We start from the raw sequence: 20,690 nt of genomic DNA on the forward strand, positions 1-20,690 counted from the left end.
CCAAGGCAGGCATTTTAGATACTGCCTCAAAATGCAAATGACCAAATTTCCGGGGAAAATCGTGAATACATTCTGCATGCTAACTTTTGTTAGAACCTGCAATGCAACAAGTGTCATCCTGCACAACATCATCATAATATAAAACATACAAACGATCAACATATTCAGCATGCAATACATAATCATTGTTCTTTGTGATGATGCACCTTTTGTTCTTAAAGGAAACATCAATTTTCCGCTCATCCCTATGTTGGACCACAAAGCAATCTTCCTGCCAAGCTTAGATCTTCACCATACTCATCCAGATCTTATTCCTAGTTCCTTATCTTCTCCTTCTTGGTTATATATAGGTTATACATACAGAGAAAAAGCTGCTATAGAGTTGAGAAAGGAAATGTGGTTATATGAATCAGTCCCAAAGTCACACATAAAGTTGATTATTTGATGGTACAGGGTTGTGAATGTATGTCAATTGGCCTCAACATAATGGGTTACAAACTGACAAACCAATCTAAAACTTTTCCCCAATAGTAAAAGTTAATATATCCCCCAAATAAAAATATTCATCACCTGTTATGGAGATCCACCTTGACAGGGCTGAGATGCAGTCTGACTGTTAACTGTTTCTGGCTTTACCAAGACTTAAAGCATATCCTCTTTGTGACATCACACATGACATCAGAATGGCATATTTGCATTCAACCTAGACTATCTCCATGCCAACAGCAATGGCCAGTAAACTTCTGCAACCAAGTAACCATCAGCCTGACTACCCAGTTGTTTCTATCTAGACTATTGGATGTTCATTTTTTGCTCTCATAATCAAAGCCTGAAGAAGAGCTTTGTATAATCTGAAAACCTGCCTCCACAGTTAAAGAAAACTAATTGTCAGAGAGTGGAGACTGTCTCCCCATCCAGACCCTTCCAAGGAGGAGGAAGAGGAAGGCAGTCTAGATTTACAACAGGGGCTTGAGGAAGGTCACAGCTCAGAGGCAGATGAGAGGAAAATTTGGGAAATAATGGGAGAGCCAGAGCAACACCTGGCTTACACGTCATTAGATAGCATTCCTGACCCACCATCTCCCTGAACCCGGCAGGACTTAAAAGTAGGAGAGCAAAGAGCTCAAAGACAGAGCAGCACCTGTAGAGGAGATTATGATGATGATGAATGAAGCGATATGTGGTGGGCGTGTGACAAAATTAAAAAAAAATTGGGAGCTCATATATAATGAGCTAAAAAAAATCTTTAGGTACCTTCTTAAAAAGACCAGAGGCATTCCTCTTAGGAATAATCGGAGATGAAATTAAAAGAGAAGACCAGAATTTATTTCAGTATGCGACAACGGCAGCCAGGATATTGATAGCTCAAAATTGGAACTCAGCAGAGACTCCCACAATTATGGATTGGCAAACAAAATTATTTGAATATGCAGAATTAGCAAGAATGACAAACAAAATTAGACATCAAAAAGAAACAAAGTTTATTGAAGAATGGAGTAAATTTGTGAAGTACATTGAAAGTAATTGTAACAAATTAAAAACTACAGTAGGCCTAACATAAACCTTGGTATGCGTAAATCACAGAGTTAGAAACTGCAGGAGAAGAAAAGATGTAAGAAAACCGCAACAGGATAGGAGGGAAGTCAAGACGTGTGTTAACGTTGTGTAAATAAGTGGGTGATACTTATAATTGATTAATAAGAGTGTTTTCTTTTTTATTTTTGTCTGTTTATTTTTCCTCTGTTGTATGTCTTTTGTTTTTTTTGTGGAAATTTCAATAAAGAGCAAATTAAAAAAAATATATATGATGATGACCAATGAGGAAGAGGGAGAGAAGGGGGCATGGAGATTCACTCAGGACAACACCATTATCTAAAAGGCTGGGTTCTATAGCCTCTCTCTGTAAAGATTGAAATTAAAGAGGACAGTAAGAAACTTTTCCTTTACTTTATACTTTCCTGGGCAACCAGCTGGGAGCTGCTAACAGCATCCTGACACCTGGTCACTCTCTCTGCTAAATCTGCTAGGAGTTCTGGTTGGGCTTTACTGCCCCTTCCATGCCATGCCCATTCTTTTATAGTTCTGTGCTGCCCTACCCAACCTTGGCCAAGCCTTTCTTCATCATGTCCCATATGTTGCTTGTTAGCTCCCTATCCTCTGGGTGTCATACCCCATTCAGGGCAGGGTGTATGTTTTTATGTCTGGTTCAGGTTCCCTTAATGGAACTCCTACCATGCTTGATGCAGAAAGAATCCAAAACCATTGCTTCTAACTCTCTTTTGCAATGCAGTTGGAAATTACTTTCCTTCTTTGTCTGGGAACAGTGCAGAAATGAGTACTCATAGTTTACTCCCCACTATGGTGGCAGCATAAATTTTACAGTTGGAATTCGTGCGGGAGCAATCAATCTTTGTTTGAACAGATAGTTCCAGAGTTCATTGGTAGAAAACATGTTTCACATACAAACGGTCACATGATCAATCCCTGGCTTCTCTGTGTAGGGTTGCATGAGATTCCAGTATGAAATAATCGGCGCAGAAGAACGAACGAACATTCTTTCATATGTGGTGGAGCTTTAAAAGGGTAAAAGAGTATTGGGAAATAATTTATAATGAACTGATTTTTTTTTTTTTAAGCACTTTCCCAAAAAAAACCAGAATCCTTTCTGTTGGGGATAATTCAGATGGAAATTCCCAGGTGTCAAAAAAGGTTATTTAGGTATGCCACTACTGCAACCTATGTTTTGTTAGTCCAAAAATGGAAAACGAACGCGGTCCCAGCCAAAGAAGAATGGCAACTTAAACTGATGGAATATGCAGTTTGCGGACCTAACTTATAGAATAAGAGAACAATAAGAACATACATTTAAAGAAGATTGGAAAACGTTTATTGAATATATGGGGGGGAAGTGTGTACATTTGAAAACGTTGGCAGCATTAAGATAAATTCAACAGTGTAAATAAGTTTTGATGGATGTAATAATGGAATACTGAATGGTTTAGTTTGTATAAAATATGCAGGGATTTATGTTATGCAAAATGAATCATGCAAAGAGAAGAAGGGAAGCCATTGATATTTTAAGATTATTTAAATAAATATTTTAAATTGCAAAACAGAAAATTTAATAAAAAATATGCATATAAAAAATGAAATCATTGGGCAGTATCCAGCTAATATGTCCCATTAGTGCAAGTATTTACACTTGCACAACAGACCTTGCTCACTTCCTTCCACTCATGTGTAACCCACACCATCTCCAAATCTGCTCCGGGGGTTTGGAACAACTCCTAGAACAGATTCCACCCATGGGTCAAGTTAGCAGGATACTGCCCACTAGAGGGGCACTGCCAGTATTGACAATACTGAGCTAGCTGGGCCAATTGTCTAAAGCATCATCCTATGGCCTAATGAAACTTGCAAAGAGGCCCTTATATGAACACACCAGAATTGAGCTCAGTTCCTATCTCAGGATCACAATTCTGGTTGAAAGGTTCCTAATCTCCTACTTCATATATTACTAGATCACTAAACTAACAAAGTAGGAGATAATTGACTGGTATCTAATCTAAAAACCCAAAAGGTCAGGTCAGAAAAGCTTTTATCCCTGTTGTCCTGATGCACTCAATTAGTCATGTAACAGTAGGCTTGCAACTTGAACAGGAATGGGGGGGGGGCTTGACAGCATTCCATTCATTAGTAATTATTGCATTCCCATGTCTGAAAAGCAATGTGCATTTGACTCCCCCCCCCACCTCACCTCAGAGAAAGAAAAGGGGAAAGGCTGAAAACATTTCTAGCATCGTGGATTCGAATTTCTTCATTGCCACATTACATTCTGATAGCATCTTCTTCATAGAAACCTTTGGCCCTTTGAGATCAAAAACTTTTATCTCTTTAAAACGATTCTCACTTGCTCATTTGGTCAAGGTTACAATCAAGCTTGGCATAAATGGGGACTAAATGAGGAAAGAAATCAGGAAAGTGTTGCACTTCCTTGCAGCATCTTTGAAGGAGGATGCAGTGGGAGAGATAATTTTGCTTTAAGTGGGCTTAATCATAGTTAAATAATGCCGGACCACCCAAATATTTGTTAAATTGAACAGAGACATAAGATGTAACAGAGGTAATTTGTCAGGCTAAGGAAATTCAGATGTGATTTAATTTTCCTCACACACAAATTCCACCCTCCTGCTTCCTTAGAAGAATGCTAAGCACATTATTTATCCTCCTGGCATCCCTATTAGCTGTATTTCCATGAGAGCAAAGTCAATAATATGCAATAGATTCTCATTGCTTTGCACAGACGTGCAAGCACTACAGTTCCTTGGCCCAATTCAGACACTTACTGGAGCTGAGGATACTCTTCTGGTTGTAGATGAGAGGGTGGATATACCAGCCATGTAGTTAAATACTTAAGAGGTAGTCATAAGTGGGGAGAAATTCCATACGGGTGAGTGAAGGGTAGCAGAAGAAGGATGGGCCACTCCATCTTTTCTTTATTCCCACTGTAATGGAAGCGGGGCAAGTAATATTTTTACTCCCTCTCTTCCATTACTAGGTGGGTCAGTCATGTCAAACTCTAGGTAGGCTCCAACCATACTCCTCTTAAGATCCCAATAGCCCTGGATGAGAGTGCTTTCAGGCATGTTCTTGTAGCTTGCTTTTTTCCATCAAACCTCACTCATACACACTGCAAAGGTAAAGGTAAAGGACCCCTGACAGTTAAGTCCAGTCATGAACGACTCTGGGGTTGCGGCGCTCATCTCACTTTACTGTCTGAGGGAACTGGCGTACAGCTTCCGGGTCATGTGGCCAGCATGATTAAGCCGCTTCTGGTGAACCAGAGCAGCACATGGAAACACCATTTACCTTCCTGCCGGAGCGGTACCTATTTATCTACCTGCACTTTGATGTGCTTTCTAACTGCTAGGTTGGCAGGAGCTGGAACCGAGCAATGGGAGCTCACCCCGTCGTGGGGATTCGAATCGCCAACCTTCCGATCGGCAAGCCCTAGGCTCAGTGGTTTAGACCACAGCACCACCTGTTGCCCACATACACACTGTAGCATTAACCAAATGACTGGGCACATGAGGGGTTGGAAAAGCCTCAGTGTTTTGGCTCCCTAGTCTCCAACAACCAATTTTTGTGACATTTATTAAGAATTTAATTACCCAAACTATGTAGAATTTTATTTATGTATGCAACTACAGCAGCAAGAATGTTACTTGCCCAAAAATGAAAATAAGTCTCAGCGAATGAAGAATGGATACAAAAAAAATGGAATATGCAGAAATCGTGGCACTTACCAGATAAAGAAGAAATCAAGATAACAAGCTTTTATAAAAGAATGGAAATGGTTTATTGAATATTTACAAGTAAACTGTAAACAGATAAGAACATTGGCAGGATTATTGTAATAATATGCAGGGTTTTGGGTTTTTTAATAAGAGTATATATTTAAAGTAGATGAATAAATGAGTAAATTAAGTTAATTTGGAATATGCAGAAAATATTAAAAATAAATTTAAGGCATCACAGAAGGAGGGAGGATGAAGTCGAGTTTTGAAATGTTAAAATGATTGTAAAATTATTGAAATGCATAAAACTGAAAATCATAAACAAAATAATAGTAATATTAATAAATTAACAAAGAAGAGGACAAAGTAAAGAAGCAGACTATTGTTTCAAGAAAAAAAAATAGAAGGAAACTTTTAGTCTAGCTATGCTGTTATAGCTGTTTAAAAGCAGGCTTTTCCTCACATGCAAAGTGGCAACGTTTGCAGTCAGATGAGAGGAGGAATACAGAAGGAAGAAATGGCAAGCATCCACTTTTAAGAGTTTAGATCCTGATGGGTCTTGATTGACAGCTGACTGTGTCTTGCCAATCACGAGTCAGTCATGTCTGTCGGGAAGCGCTTTGTCACCATTTGGAATTTGGAGGAGATGGCTATCGCAGTGTTCATTGCCAGCAGATTTCTCCATCCTTCTGCCAGACCTCACCTAAAGGGTAAAAGGTAAAGGTAAAGGTACCCCTGCCCGTACGGGCCAGTCTTGACAGACTCTGGGGTTGTGCGCCCATCTCACTTAAGAGGCCAGGGGCCAGCGCTGTCCGGAGACACTTCCGGGTCACGTGGCCAGCGTGACATCGCTGCTCTGGCCAGAGCCAGAGCCAGAGCCAGAGCCGCACACGGAAACGCCGTTTACGTTCCCGCTGGTAAGCGGTCCCTATTTATCTACTTGCACCCGGAGGTGCTTTCGAACTGCTAGGTTGGCAGGCGCTGGGACCGAGCAGCGGGAGCGCACCCCGCCGCAGGGATTCGAACCGCCGACCTTTCGATCGGCAAGCCCTAGGCGCTGAGGCTTTAACCCACAGCGCCACCTGCGTCCCCTCTTGGTGCTTGGCGTATTAAAGGCGAGAGATGTACTTGGTGTACTTGGTGTATTAAAGGCGAGAGATGTCTTCTCTGCTAAGGCTGAAGGGAAAGCAAGAAATTAGGGCCCTTCTCTACACCCAGCACAGAAACCAAGCAGGTCCCCAGGGTAAGGAATTCCCTTCTTTTATGTCTGGCATGAAAATTAAGCTGGCTGCCAGCGGGGGGGCATAGCTCTAAATCTTTCTGCAGATAGCCCTCTCCCAGCTTTTATTATTACTGCTGCTGCTGCTACTGCTGTTATTTGTATTATTACAAAATAGCTTGGCTATTATTACAAGATATCTTGGCTTATTTACATGTCTGGAATATACTCCTTTACCACAGTCATAAAGTGATATGCACATATATACATACACACAGGACCGAACTGGTTCCCCCACTCCAGATTCTAAAAGTTTTATTCAGGCAGAGGGTCTTCTCGTCAGTGGCGCCTGCCCAGTGAAATGCCCCCTGCCCCCATCAGATGTCAAGGAAATAAACAACTATCTGCAGTGCTTCCCCCCCCCCCCCTAAAAAATCTTTAGGGGCACTCTCATTTTGACTCATGAAAAAAAATAGTTCAAATCAGGAAAAATAAATACAGCAAACTGACAAAAGTACAAAGATTCACAAAATGTTTAGGGGTATGTGTACCCCTGAGTACCCAAAGAAAAAAAAGCACTGACTATCTGACTTTTAGAAGACATCTGAAGGCAACCCTGTATCGAGAAATGTTTAATGTTTTTCAATTTTTTATGTGCTGCAAGCTGCCCAGAGTGGCTGAGAAAATCCAGCCAGATGGGCGGGGTATAAATGTTGTTGTTGTTGTTGTTGTTGTTGTTGTTGTTGTTGTTGTTGTTCTCTATTCCAGTACTGACTGTGTGTCTACTCAGAGGCAAGTCCCATTGATTTCCATAGAACTTAGTCCCATGTAAGTAGGTTTACAGTCGAACCTGCTTGACTTCTCTCTATATATCTGTATATAAGGAGGGGGGGATAATAGCTAGAAAAGGCACACGTGAGCCAGCCTTGCACACATGACTCACAACTACATATTTTGTGTTGCATTTTAATGGAACATTCAATCAAGTTTGTACAATATTTGAGTACTTTTATACAGCGATGGAGCAAGCCGATCGGGCACCTAGGGTGGTACGCATGCCCTGCACCCAGGGGTGGGTTCAGCCACCCACGGGGCAGGGCGAGCTGGGGCAGGATGCTCCGCGGGGCCTCTGAGGAGTTTGCCTGCCTCCTCCCATTCAGCCACCCTGCAGCTGAGTGGGAGGCGGCGGACACCCAAGCCACCATGTCACTCCCAAGAGAGACATGTGGCTTGGGCGTCCTGCAGGCTCCGCGGTGAGTGCCACCCAGCATTTTGTCACCCCCCCCAATGGTGACACCCGGGGCGAACCACCCCCACCACACACCTCTTCCTCCACCCCTGCTTTTATATCAGACATAGGCAAACTCCGGCCCTCCAGATGTTTTGACACTACAATTCCCATCATCCCCTAGCACTGGTCCTGTTAGCTAGGGATGATAGGAATTGTAGTTCCAAAACATCTGAAGGGCCAGAGTTTGCCTATGCCTGTTTTATATAATGCTGGAGTTTGAAATATACTTTGGATGCCTCTGTGTGTAAACACTTACATGCCTGTTGAATTCTTGTAGACATCTATAGCTTTTGTCTGCTTCTACTGATTTCTCTTTTGTGGTCACCGTGACTTTTGTTCTGCACGGCAACAAACTGACTTTGAACTTCTTTTGAAAGCCTGCAGCATTCTGCATCCAACCACCCTCCTTTGTAACGTTTGTTCATTTTCCATAAAAGCTTACAAATGCGTTCGGCTTCACATTGTTGAGAATGCCGGCCCCCCATGTACTACAACGATGACATGCTTTTTTAGCAGTTGTTTCCTTTGTCTATTTAATACAAAATGTGTAAGGGGGAAAATCTGAGCACAACAATTGGATGGGGTTTTACTCCTTCATAGTAGTTTATTAGAATTTTGCCACTTAAAGAGGTACGGAAAATGGAATGATTAGATTTTAGCTCAAGAGTTCTCATGAGTAAGACGTACTCACTTAAAAAAATATATGGAGACATGGACAATGTTTGCTTATTCTCTCTCTCTGCCCCTCCCATCTCCCCTGGAAATATGTTGTGGAGGGAAGCATTGTGGGAAGTGGGGTGGGGTCTGCAGGGGAAAGAGAAAATGGTGGAAAAATACCCCCCCTTCCTCCAGTGGATTTTCTTTAAAACTTTACAAATAAAGAAAATCCAGTGGAGGAAGGGGGAGGGGGAATGCTGGCAAATATCCCAAATACATTATAAAATATATTATAAAATAAAAATGTAATATACAATAGAATGCTAATAAAGATCTGACTATAAGAAATATATTATAAGAAGCCCATCATTTAAAGTAGCAAGACAGCAAGAGGGACTATCTATTTTGGGAAGTGGTTTGTCCAACCAAGATAAATTGGGAGGTGGGGGTTATTGTTTTGCTAGTTACATTACATATTTTTTATATTTGTTTTGTAAACCAATCTGTGATCCTCAGTTGAAGGGCAGTATGCAAATTTAATTAATAGTATAATACTAATAATACTACTACTAATCCTATAATTCTATCTCCAGTATCCAGATCTGTCTGGATAAGCAGCTGAGATTTTAGGCGATGTTTCAACCGTCCAACGGATGGAGCTTTCCTAATTCCTTTTGGGAGAGTTTTCCAGAGGGCTTGTGCTACAACTGAAAAGGCACATTCCAGAAAAGGAGGAGTCAATATGGTGCCTTCCAGATGGACTACAACTCCCATCAGGCTCACCCAGCATAGTGATAATGTAGCACGGTCTCAGTCAAGAACGACAGACATGGGTTCTTTCCAAGGAAGGTTGCTTTATTCAAGCTGCACAGCTGGCTCCAGTGAGATATAATCTCAAGACTGGGGCCCCATTTGCTAGTTGGGGTTGTTATTTATAATGAGCAGGAAACAGCTTCTTACGGGAATACTCAAGCAAAAGGAGGAACTATACTTGTTATGTACTGAAGTTCTCACCCTGGGCCAGCAGGGGGATACTGTAGATAGTTTTCACTCAGGTCCACATATGCAAATAAGGGATTGAAAGTGATGTTCAGTGATTGGATAGTTACAGAAAATGGTTACCGTTGTGCAGTGGCGTAGCGTGGGTTGTCAGCACCCGGGGCAAGGCAAGTAATTTGCGCCCCCTAACCCTGGATTTGCACCCCCTAACCCTATCCCTAACCCTAACCCCCAGATGTTGCGCCCGGTGCGGCCGGCACCCCCTGCACCCCCCACGCTACGCCACTGCCGTTGTGTTCTAGTGGAGCTCTATATAAGCAGGTTGGCTGTTCAGTTCAGTTCTGTTCTGGCCTGTGAATAAACAAGAGCTGTTTGAAGAATTGCTGTGTCGTCCGATATGTTCACCCACAACTTAACAATACTGGAACACGAAAGCAGGATCTGGCTGGAACATGGAAGCAGAACTTGACTGGAAATGTTGTAGATTCTTCCCTCCCCCCGTCTGTCTTGGCTGCCCCAAACTGTGAGAAGTGCAGATTTCTTGCCCAAACTGCAAACGTGTGAGTCTAAAAACAGACACTAGTAAGATCATCCCTTGTGGCAGACGCATGGCAGACTTTCTGCTAATCTCCAGGGTGGGGGCTGTTGAAGATAGATAGATTCCATTCAGAACCTGCCTCAATAATAGGAGCCATAGTCTACAACAGCTGGGGGGGGGGGGAGACCACATTGTCTATCAGAGCTTTGCAAACCAAACCAGTGTTTTCTGTTATGTGACAAAAAACAGGAAAATCTTATTACTTCATTATCCCTGCTGGAGACCCATCCCTTTTGATCACCTACAAGCACATTTGCATTCTCTCTCTCTAGTTCAATTTTGTTTTATTTTGCTGGCTTTCACTTCCCACTACTAGGGCCCTGAGCAAAAGGGGGAAAAGGTGTTTATTATTATTAGCCCACGCAAATGCATGGACTTGCATTGCATAATGTTATACATTTCATTAGGAATCGGAGCCTTTTGTCCCACCGTTTCTAATTTTATTCATGCTGTGAGCCTGAATGGTGCTGATTGCACAGGCGTACTGTAATTTAGCCTCTAAAAGTGTCACAGCAAGCAAAAAAAAATTGTGATGTCAGCATGCATATATATATATATATATATATATATATATATATATATAAACACCTCAGCCAACCTTTGTAAAATATTGAGTATTTATCTCACAATCTCATTCAGGTAGATTTAGTTCCAAAATCAAAATGGGGATTTCATGAGATATGAAATTTACAATTCAATATTTGTGTGAGCACTTTCTTTCTATCAGTCCAGCACAGATGAAACTACCAACCTCATCATGGTCATGCTATGCTGGAAACCCAACTGCCCTGACCTCAGAAGTGCCAGGCAACTTTCAAGCAGCAGTACGGTGACGCCACCCCCCTCTATATTTTATTGGGTCCTGAAAGACCTACATTGGATCCCAGTACATTTCAGAACACAATTCAAAGTGTTGGTGCTGACCTTTAAAGCCCTAAATGGCCTCAGCCCAGTATACCTGAAGGAGCGTCTCCACCCACATCGTTCAGCCTGGATACTGAGGTCCCACTCTGAGGGCATTCTGGTGGTTCCCTCCCTGAGAGAAGTGAGGTTACAGGGAACCAGACAGAGGGCCTTCTCAGTACTGGCATCTGCCCGGTGGAACACCCTCCTATCAGATATCAAGAAAATAAACAACTATCTGACTTTTGTTAGACTTCTGAAGGCACCCCTGTTTAGGGAAGTTTTTAATGTGTAATGTTTTATTATGTTTTTATATTATGTTGGAAGCTTCCCAAAGTGGTTGGGGTAAACCAGTCAGATGGATGGGGTACAATTTTTTATTTATTTATATTTATATTTAATTTCAAGTTGGCACCAGTGCTCTTAGAACTGGAAGAGCAAAAGATAGGGAGGTCAACAACAGATAGAGTTGGGGCCAATGGCAGACAGAGCCAACTAATTCTACTTTTATCACCATCCTCCTCTTTGCTGAGTTCTACAAGGGCAACACTGAAACTAAAGAGGAGGAATCTGAAAGCCAGTGTTATCCCCCTGAATGTTTGTCAATAAGGAGGGAAGGTAGTTGCGGGCTGACTAAGGTTGGTGGAGCAGTGCCCCATTTGCCATAATGGACCAGCCTCCACTGCTCAACACGCCTTGAACTTTGTGGGGATCTCCTTCTGAAACATATACTGGCCTTGTTTCAGCCAGCTTCAGTTCAGTTGGCTGAGCCCCATCTGAGCTGGGATGAACAAGTTACAGTGGCGTATCACCTGAGGTGGCATTGAGGTCTTACCTCTGGCTGAGCCAGGAATCAGATGACTAAGCCAGAGATCTGCTGCATCCCAAACTGCTTGTCCTGGAAGATTTTGCCATAGGGCTACCCTCAACAGCTCCAGTCTGGTGTAGGTAATAGGTCCAATCTTAGGGCCTCTTAGAGGGGCTTGGGATCTAGCAGTTCCTAGAATTCTCTACCCCCAGAAGAACAGTGACTACCACTGTCGGATACAGAGGTAACAGAAGATCTACCATATTTTTTGCTCTATAAGACTCATTTTCCCTCCTAAAAAGTAAGGGGAAATGTGTGTGCATCTTATGGAGTGAATGCAGGCTGTGCAGCTATCCCAGAAGCCAGAACAGCAAGAAGGATTGCTGCTTTCGCTGCGCAGCGATCCCTCTTGTTGTTCTGGCTTCTGAGATTCAGAATTTTTTTTCTTGTTTTCCACCTCCAAAAACTAGGTGTGTCTTATGGTCTGGTGCGTCTTATAGAGCAAAAAATATGGTATATTTGTGGCCACAGCAAGGATCTTTACAATAGATGGCAAGTCTTCTCTTTACCTCATCTTCATCCATTCCGTCTAGCTGATCTGGGAGGTTAGGATCACAATGTAACGAACTAAAAATAGTGGATCTACTATTTCTGAAGCATGAATGCACCCTGTCTTTTAAGAAGGATTTGGTTCCCTTCCGCTTGCGCTCTATCAGCCCAAGAGAGAAAATATATCAGGGACGCTTCTTGCTGTAGATGGAAGTCTATGATCAGAGAAGCACATTTGTTACTGTGAGGAAATGTGTGCCAAGCAAGCAAAACAAGAAGAAGCAGTCGTCTTTGGGTGGACAATAATGCTTCCATTAAATGCTCTATTTCATGTCTGAAATTCTTTGAGGGATATTTGTAATAGACTGCCACTGTGACAGCTCGTTGCGATCAAAATAAGTTGTCTTCAAAAGAAGCTTTAAAAGAGCCCCAAATGTCTTGCCTTTATATTCCCATTTGCTTTGCAATCTGGGGAGAGAGACCTAACCTTCATCTGTGCTGTTTGCTGCAGGATGACATAAGGCCATTCATGTTTCAAAGAAAATCAGAGCTGTCTGAAAACAAATTGAGGCCCATTACCCTTCTTTAATTGCATGGCTGAACAAGCCATGCACCATTTAAAGGATCTTTATCCAAATGTGTGCACTAAGAGCTTGGTGTGTGAAGTGGATTGATCAGGGAATTTTACAGTTGATCATTACCGTTGAAATAGATTTCCCTCCTCAGACTTCTGATAGAAGAACCCAAGTAAAATAAAATATGACAAGAACTATGAAAAGAGGAGGTTAGGGATATACTAGTTTATTTCTAGCCTGTGTCAATTTGAATTGTGTTCATTCATAAATCCATTCCATCTTGTTTTTTTCCATCTGTGAATATATATGTGTGTGTGCATGCAAAATTTAAATATATTTAAATATTTAAAGCATTTTAAAATATTTTGTCACAAAAGACATTTAAATACATATTTTATCATAGTGTATGCATTTCTAAAGTATTTTATCCTAATATATGTATTTTTCTGCATTTTTATATATCTTTTGAACCAAGATGAGTTTTGCACATTATGGTAAAGTGCACAATCTGGATAAGACCACCCCATTGAAGTCTAGAATATTCCATTGGAATCCATATTAATAAAATTATTGAGTCTTCCATAGGATAGGGTTGGAGCTAAAATATTTTGAAGACTCATTTCTTTTGACAGTGGCTCAGATTCAAAACCATGCTCTAATCACTGGTGATTAAACTGCTCCAGTCTACAGGATAGACTTGCTTTTGAGATAGTTGTCTTTTAAAAATGCACCCATCATCAGGTAAGTCAAATAAGCAGCCTATGTTCCAAAAAAATAGTGAACCGCCGCCTATGTGCAACATATGTCCTGACTCTCTCGTGTAAACTGTGCTTCAAAGATATTGCAGAACCTAGGGGAGAAGTGTCATGACCCATGTATGGACAACACTGATATGGTTTTGCACTAGGAATCAATCAATCACTGACTGTAATACACCTGACTAAGCAGGAAAACCCCAGGGAGTGAGACCAGTCATCACTGTATCCTCCCTCACAATATTTCCTTTCATATCATACTTCTGAGTCAGCACAGCTGACTCTGTTCCATTGAGAAATTCCACATTTTGCCTGTTAACTCCAGGTGTGGATAGTCAAGCTTCAATTGGCGATACTTTCTCTTCCAGCAAGGCAACCAGCTTGCATGTGCTTCAGGTTTAATTTTGCAAGTTCTCAGGCAGAGACTTTTGCAAGTTCTCAGGCAGACAGACTTTTGTTTCTCAAGTCATGGAGAATCACAGTGTCTGCTGTGGTTGCAGAGACTTGTAACTGCCTCCTCCCATGGTATTTTGGCTGTGTTAGCAGCACCAGTGACCTCCCCAAGGTGCGAGCCTGGGCACTGTGTATGGAGCTTCTGGGCTGCTCAGACAACAACCCACCCACCCCTCTTAACCTCACTGATGTGGTCCAAAGGAAGCAGAGCAAAATTTTTGGCACCAGATTGGCTGCAGGAGGTGTCAGAAGGAAGTATAAAAGATGCCATCTAACCGTCTTAGGGACTCCACTCCAGATTCATGTGGGATTTATTCCTTAGCCATTTCTTCTCCTTAGCCATTTTTTCTCTGGGGGACTCACAGGGTGCTGGTTCCAGGCTAGGGCGGAGGGGAGGCAAGGCGAGGACAGAGGGTGCCCTGGGAGAGACGAATGTGTGTGGGCAATTGAGTGCTTATCTGCACTCTCAAGCAGTGGTGCAGAAGGAGGCTGGGGTGGCTCAGCACAGTCATTTTTTTAGGGGGGGAGAAGCTCCCCCAATATTTTGGGGGGAGGTGAAGGGGTCTGGGGTGTAAGGAATAATAAAAATAGTTGCTTTAAGAATAATGGAACTCTTGCTTTTTCAGAAATACAATGCTGCAACTTGCTGAAGCTACAACTCCAGGCTGGCTTATACTCATATTTAGAATAGCCTGGGGCTAGAATGCTCTTAAGTAGAATAGCTTGTGGTTGGAATCTTGTTTATTCATAGACACAGGACCCGCTCACACCAGTGACTGAAACAACTATTGGTGGTCAGGATGTGGCTCTGTCCTCTCGGCTTCAAAAGATATAGAACTCACTTAGGCTTGTAACTGGAACAATTAGTGGTTAACACATGAAACTACAACAACTGGTGGTTGTTGTTGTTTAGTCGTTTAGTCATGTCTGACTCTTCGTGACCCCATGGACCAGAGCACGTCAGGCTCTGGTGGTTAGAATATGGCTATACTGCTTACATCAATAGACAAATGCATGAGGGCTTTGACCAAATGGTAAACATGGATGGTAGATGTTGGAATTCAGAGTGATGGGAGATGTCAACAAGGGCAGAGATTATAGTATTTTTATTAGGCGGTCATGATAGGCTGTAGCCCCTGCACGCCTCCTGCCAATGGGGGCAGGGGAGGGAACCTGTGCTTGGAGATAGGTAATATAAGCTTGTGTTTTGCTGAATTGGGGTGTGCCTACTTTTGACACCCATGCTTGCAAGGACATATCTGTATTCAATAAACGTTTGCTACTTCACCATTTTTTTTTCAAATTTTATTTTGAGGGTCCCAGGAGCCAGAGTCTTGGGACCGGCATTTGCAGTTTTGGAAAGGGAAATCAAATGCAGAATATGAGAAGCTGTCATACAGACATGTCCTATGAAACCATTCACACACACACATATTTTTTCAGGTTGTTTCATCGCATCTTATCACATATAGGCTGACATTTGAAGTGAATGGCATCAGGAATCAATGCATACTCAAAACTGACCATGTGTCTTGTAAACATAATCTTACCACATATAAAAGTAATTTAATTTACAATTTCTGTGTGCTGGTTTCCCATATGACAAAGAGCATGATCTCCTAGTTGCCCTTGTTTCTTTCAGAGGACCTGCAATAACCATTGCAATGGAATAATAAAAAAGGAGTTTAAAAAAATTAACTCAAGGTGAAAAGTAGCTGATAGTACTTCAGTATGGAAAAGCAATTTCATGTAAGGCAAAGAGATTAAAAACTTTTTTGTACTGTTCTCCCTGTGTATAGACTTCTTTTTGAATATTACACAGGATTTTACATTCACTTACTAAAGGTAATACAAGTGCTATTAACTTTTTTTGTTCATTTCTTAAAGATGTGAATATATATATATATATATATATAAATTCTATGTGTCTTAACTCTCCTTTTCATCTTAGTTTCTTTGATGTCTGTGCATGAATTAAATGCAAAGCCCAGATCTATAAGGAAACTTCACTCAGCTTAATGTTCTATCTATCTATGATGCCTTTACATTAGTAATCTGGAGAAGTAGACAACTTTGAAGAATTTAATTATTTCCTGACATAGGATCCTGGGAACCTGTTGAGTACCCTCCATGGTGATTTGATAAGCATGAGCATTCATATCCAGATCTAGAGGAAGACCAGTCTAGCTGAACGTTCCACCTAAGGTGCTTGACTTCTGATAGTCCTCTATTTGGGGAATGCTCTCCCTAGCCAGTCTCCCTCACTATTAACTTTTAGGAGAAGTTATTAACTATTTTTAGAAGGCTGTATTAAACTGCTTTAGAAATTTTAATTGTATTGGCACTGATATGTTTTCTGCCCTTGACAGGGAAAAAGGAGGAGGAGGAGGAAGAGGAGGAGGGGTGGGTAGGTGGGACACAAGCCACAACCAAGGAATGGTCATGTCTGATTCTCACATGTTACTTGAAGTCCCTCAAGGGGCTTTGAAGAGGATCACAGTTCAACTCACTTCTGGAGGTGTCTAAATCTCTGCAGGTCCCAAATGGTGCTCCCCACAGATTGTACACATCATTTGCCATCTTAGGAGCCCATTCCGCTCAAGTTCTCCAGACTGGAGCTTTGTGGTGAAGAGGCATGCTGATGGATTCATTGGAATATGAATATGATTTCCCAGATCACAGAAACCTTTCCCCCCTCTTTTTTGCAGTGGTTCTGTGAATTCCACGTGGATTCAAATGACTGAAACTTCACTACAGTGGTACCTCAGGTTAAGTACTTAATTCGTTCCAGAGGTCCGTTCTTAACCTGAAACTGTTCTTAACCTGAAGCACCACTTTAGCTAATGGGGCTTCCTGCTGCCGCCGTGCCGCTGGAGCATCATTTCTGTTCTCATCCTGAAGCAAAGTTCTTAACCTGAAGCATTATTTCTGAGTTAGCGGAGTCTGTAACCTGAAGCTTATGTAACCTGAGGTACCACTGTACAAGTTACTGATATAAAATATGGTCCTTATGCTTTTGTGTAAGAGCTATAATGCACATTCAGGGGACCCACATGACAGTTTACCCTGGTAGTCTTTTATCCATTACTCTTCCTCGGATAAGTTCAAAGAGGCCTACAAATGATGATCAGACAGCCTCCCAGGCAGCTTACAGGGACAAAATGAAGAAAAAAAGTAAGTCAGGAGAACCACATATGCTGTCTTGAACTCCTTGAAATAAAGAAATATACGTTTGGACAATTTTAGCAAAATGTGGCCCTTCAGCAGTTGCTACACAACAGCTGTCATCCTCATTGACCATTGACCATGTTGGCTGGGTTAATGGGAGTTGGAGTCCAACAACATATGGAGGGATGTAGGTTCCCCTCCTTTGCTCCATACAGCGGCAGACCTTGATTATATAGCACTCTGAGTGAGGCCAGAATTTGATGCACCTCCGCCCTCATGTCACCTCCCTCAAGCTGGTTAAGTGAGGTGCTGGGCTCTGAGAAGGAGGCATGAGGGCTCTGGCAAAGTCCTAGATCTCTCCCGTCTCCTTTGTAAAGCTGGACAAGTGCCAGCTAGGCTTTAGGAAGGAGGTAGGAGGACTCTAGGGTCCCATCAGAGTCCTCACACCTCCTTCCCAAAGCAAGGGCATACTTTGCTTTGGGAAGGAACGGGAAAAATGCCCCCTCTGCTCAGTTGCCTTTGTGGATGAAGTGGTTGTGCTGCCTTAAATCCACCTCTGCTCCAGGCTATTATGAGCTAACATGATACCTTGTTTCAAATTGCATATCCTTTTAACCAATATAATCTCAGTTTTGTTTGGATTCTGTCCCCATTTGCTTGTCTGTATCCATCTTGCAGCGGGGCGGGTGGGAGAGCAAATTCTTTATATGAGATCCCCGAAAGACTCCCCCACCCCCAATATTAGCAAAAAAACCTTTTCCTTTGCATCAAACATAGTCATCTATAAAAACCCAGTTTATCTTTGACCTAGAAATAAAATTAGCTGGTGTGATGTACTACATAGAGTGTATAATGGCGGAATAACTGAGAAGAACCGCTTTTGTAAAATATCATCTGAAGAGAAGAATTACTGTAAATATACTGTCTGTCTCTTCTGCCTGCCTATACCAAGGCTAATGGGGAGTGAAATTTGTTTCTTTAGGTAATTTTCAGTGAACTGATCGCTATCATCAAGTTAATCTCTGTGAGCCCATCTTTTCTTTTCTTTTTTCCCCATTTGATACCAAGAGAAGTGCAAAGCTTTGTTCAGAATAATCTCCCAGGTGTAATGTGTGCCACGTCACACTGGATTGTTAAACTCCAAGTAGGCCTCAGCATGTGGAAAGATACCTCTTTATATGTCAAAAAGCAAAATCTCGCCCTGAGCTTGCAGGGAGAAAATCAAATGGAAAATACTGAGAACAGCCTACAAACTGCCAAGAAGAAAGGAGTGTTAAGAAGTTTTTGAGTAACCCCTAGGGTAAGCAATTTCTTACATTACAGTAATCATAATGCTACAGTGGAAGCTATTTAAAAAGTTTGAACCTGTTAATATTACTAAGGTTGAATCAATAAATTCAAGAACAGAGTCTTTGGGAAATCAAAGTTTTGCTGGAAATCCTAAATGGAAAATTTATTTTAATGGAGTATCATAACTGAAATATAATGATAGAAAAACCATAAGACAGGCTTCTTTATGCTACTTGTTAGACGGAGGTGTCCCTATGTATCATCTATCTATCTATCATCTATCTATCTATCTATCTATCTATCTACCTACCTACCTACCTATCTATCTATCATCTATCTATCATCTATCTATCTATCCATCCATCCATCTATCATCTATCTGGTTGGTTGGTTTGGACTACAAATGAATTTCTCCATGTGATCATATGAGTACATGCCCACTAACATTTCACAACTAAAAATAGGGACACGTCACTATTCTCAAATCACAAAGCTTTCTCTACCACCCCCATGACACATTGTAGAAGATTCTTCTTTGGCCGCTGTATCCATTTACTGTGCTTAGTGCTGTACCCAGAACTGTAGGGTAACAAGCCTCACATGGCCATCATGCTTGAGTCTAATTAATACATGAAAGGGTTAATGCCAAAGAGTAAACTGTCCTGCCAGGCTTAACCTATGTCACTTCCCCTCAGCTTGGGAGCAAATGAACAACCAAGCCTTTTTTCGTAATCAGTCTGCTTGTGAATTCGGCTTGTGAAGAGCTCTGAGCTGTTCTCTCCAGTTGCATGGCTACAACCAACCTCTTTTGTTTCAGACAAGAATGGAGTCTGAAGCTAATGTTTTGCGATACTAATACTTTAGGAACTTCTACTATTTTGTTACCAAGCAATCTTTTACTGCCTGTGCATCTTTCTTTCTTTTTTTACTGTTGTATGGAAGAGCACATGAATCTGACCTTTGATGAGTTTTGTAAGTAAACCAGTTTATAACTTACCGAACATTTTTTTCTATCTGTTTGCTAGGGAAATGAGATATTTTGGAATTCACTGGAAAGTTGTCTTTAAAGGTTTTATAGCCTACATTTCCACATTTTTCTTTACTGCATGCTTTGTCGTGCTAACTCTCAGCTGAGGTTCTCTCACCAAAGAGTACTTGTCCCAAACTGGGGTCTTGGCTTCTAGGATTTCCAACAAACAATTCTTCTACTTTTCCTTCTACTGTTCTCCAATAATCAATGAGAAAAGAAATTGCATTCGTAAACTATCAAAGGGAAAGAAAATTCTGTCGAAATTTTCAAGGGGAAGGTGCTTCATCCTGATTACAGTTTCGCCCCAAGGCTAATGTGACATAATCCCATTGGAAAATCACTCTCACACACAAACATACACACAGAGAGAGGGAAGCTATTAACTACTTAAAAAATCAAAGATGCAAATGATAAGAGAAAGGGTCATAAGAAGTGATTTCTGTGATTATCACTGCCAGAAAAAGCTTTGAGCTGTCAGCTGGCTCACTGCATGTACTGCCCACTTCAAAATATATTTTCCAATGACTGGAGACTAAATGATCCATGAGGATTTGGAAATCTTAGCTTTAAATGTCTAGTTATTTCTTGTTTCTGTTCTTTGGGTTTTCCTTCCACAATACATCTAATTTGTTTCGACATTCCTTTTGCTAGCATAATGCAACTTAGTTGTATAATTAATAGATAGATGAATAGAGAGATACTATAGATAGATTGTCATATATTTTGGTTCTCAAAAAGTCAGAAAAAGGAGTCATCACCAAGAGACATCTTTAAGAATGCAAAGAGAATAATGCTTTCAAAACTCTAGTGCTTGGTGTTACAAATTAATAACCTCACCCCAAACCTTCAGTGATGACCTCCTTTCATCAACTTTAGCATAACACACAACACTTCAAACCCTTTCTTCCCAAGTGACAAAGGCATGCACACAATTTTGTGTGTGTTGAAGCTGGCATTCTACAGGATCACGTTGGCAGGATTCACAAGAACGATACAAAATGCCAGCTATTCTCTTCCTGTTTTCTCTCCAACTGTTACATTACTTCTTTTTTCACTCTTTCCCCAGAATCAACTTTACCTTTGTTAGTCATTAATTGG

The 20,690-nt window shown here is 41.4% G+C and overlaps 1 long non-coding RNA gene across 1 annotated transcript in view; it reads left to right on the forward strand.

Moving 5' to 3' along the window:
* The first annotated feature begins 707 nt into the window (after positions 1–707).
* Positions 708–20,690, forward strand: part of LOC307220954 — a 125,113-nt gene continuing 105,130 nt past the window's right edge. The window contains exon 1 of the long non-coding RNA XR_013841205.1: positions 708–753. This is a non-coding gene — a long non-coding RNA (uncharacterized lncRNA). The remainder of the gene's footprint in view (positions 754–20,690) is intronic.

Source organism: Podarcis cretensis (genome assembly GCF_951804945.1).
Source record: "Podarcis cretensis genome assembly, chromosome: 7".
Classification (NCBI taxonomy): Eukaryota; Metazoa; Chordata; class Lepidosauria; order Squamata; family Lacertidae; genus Podarcis; species Podarcis cretensis.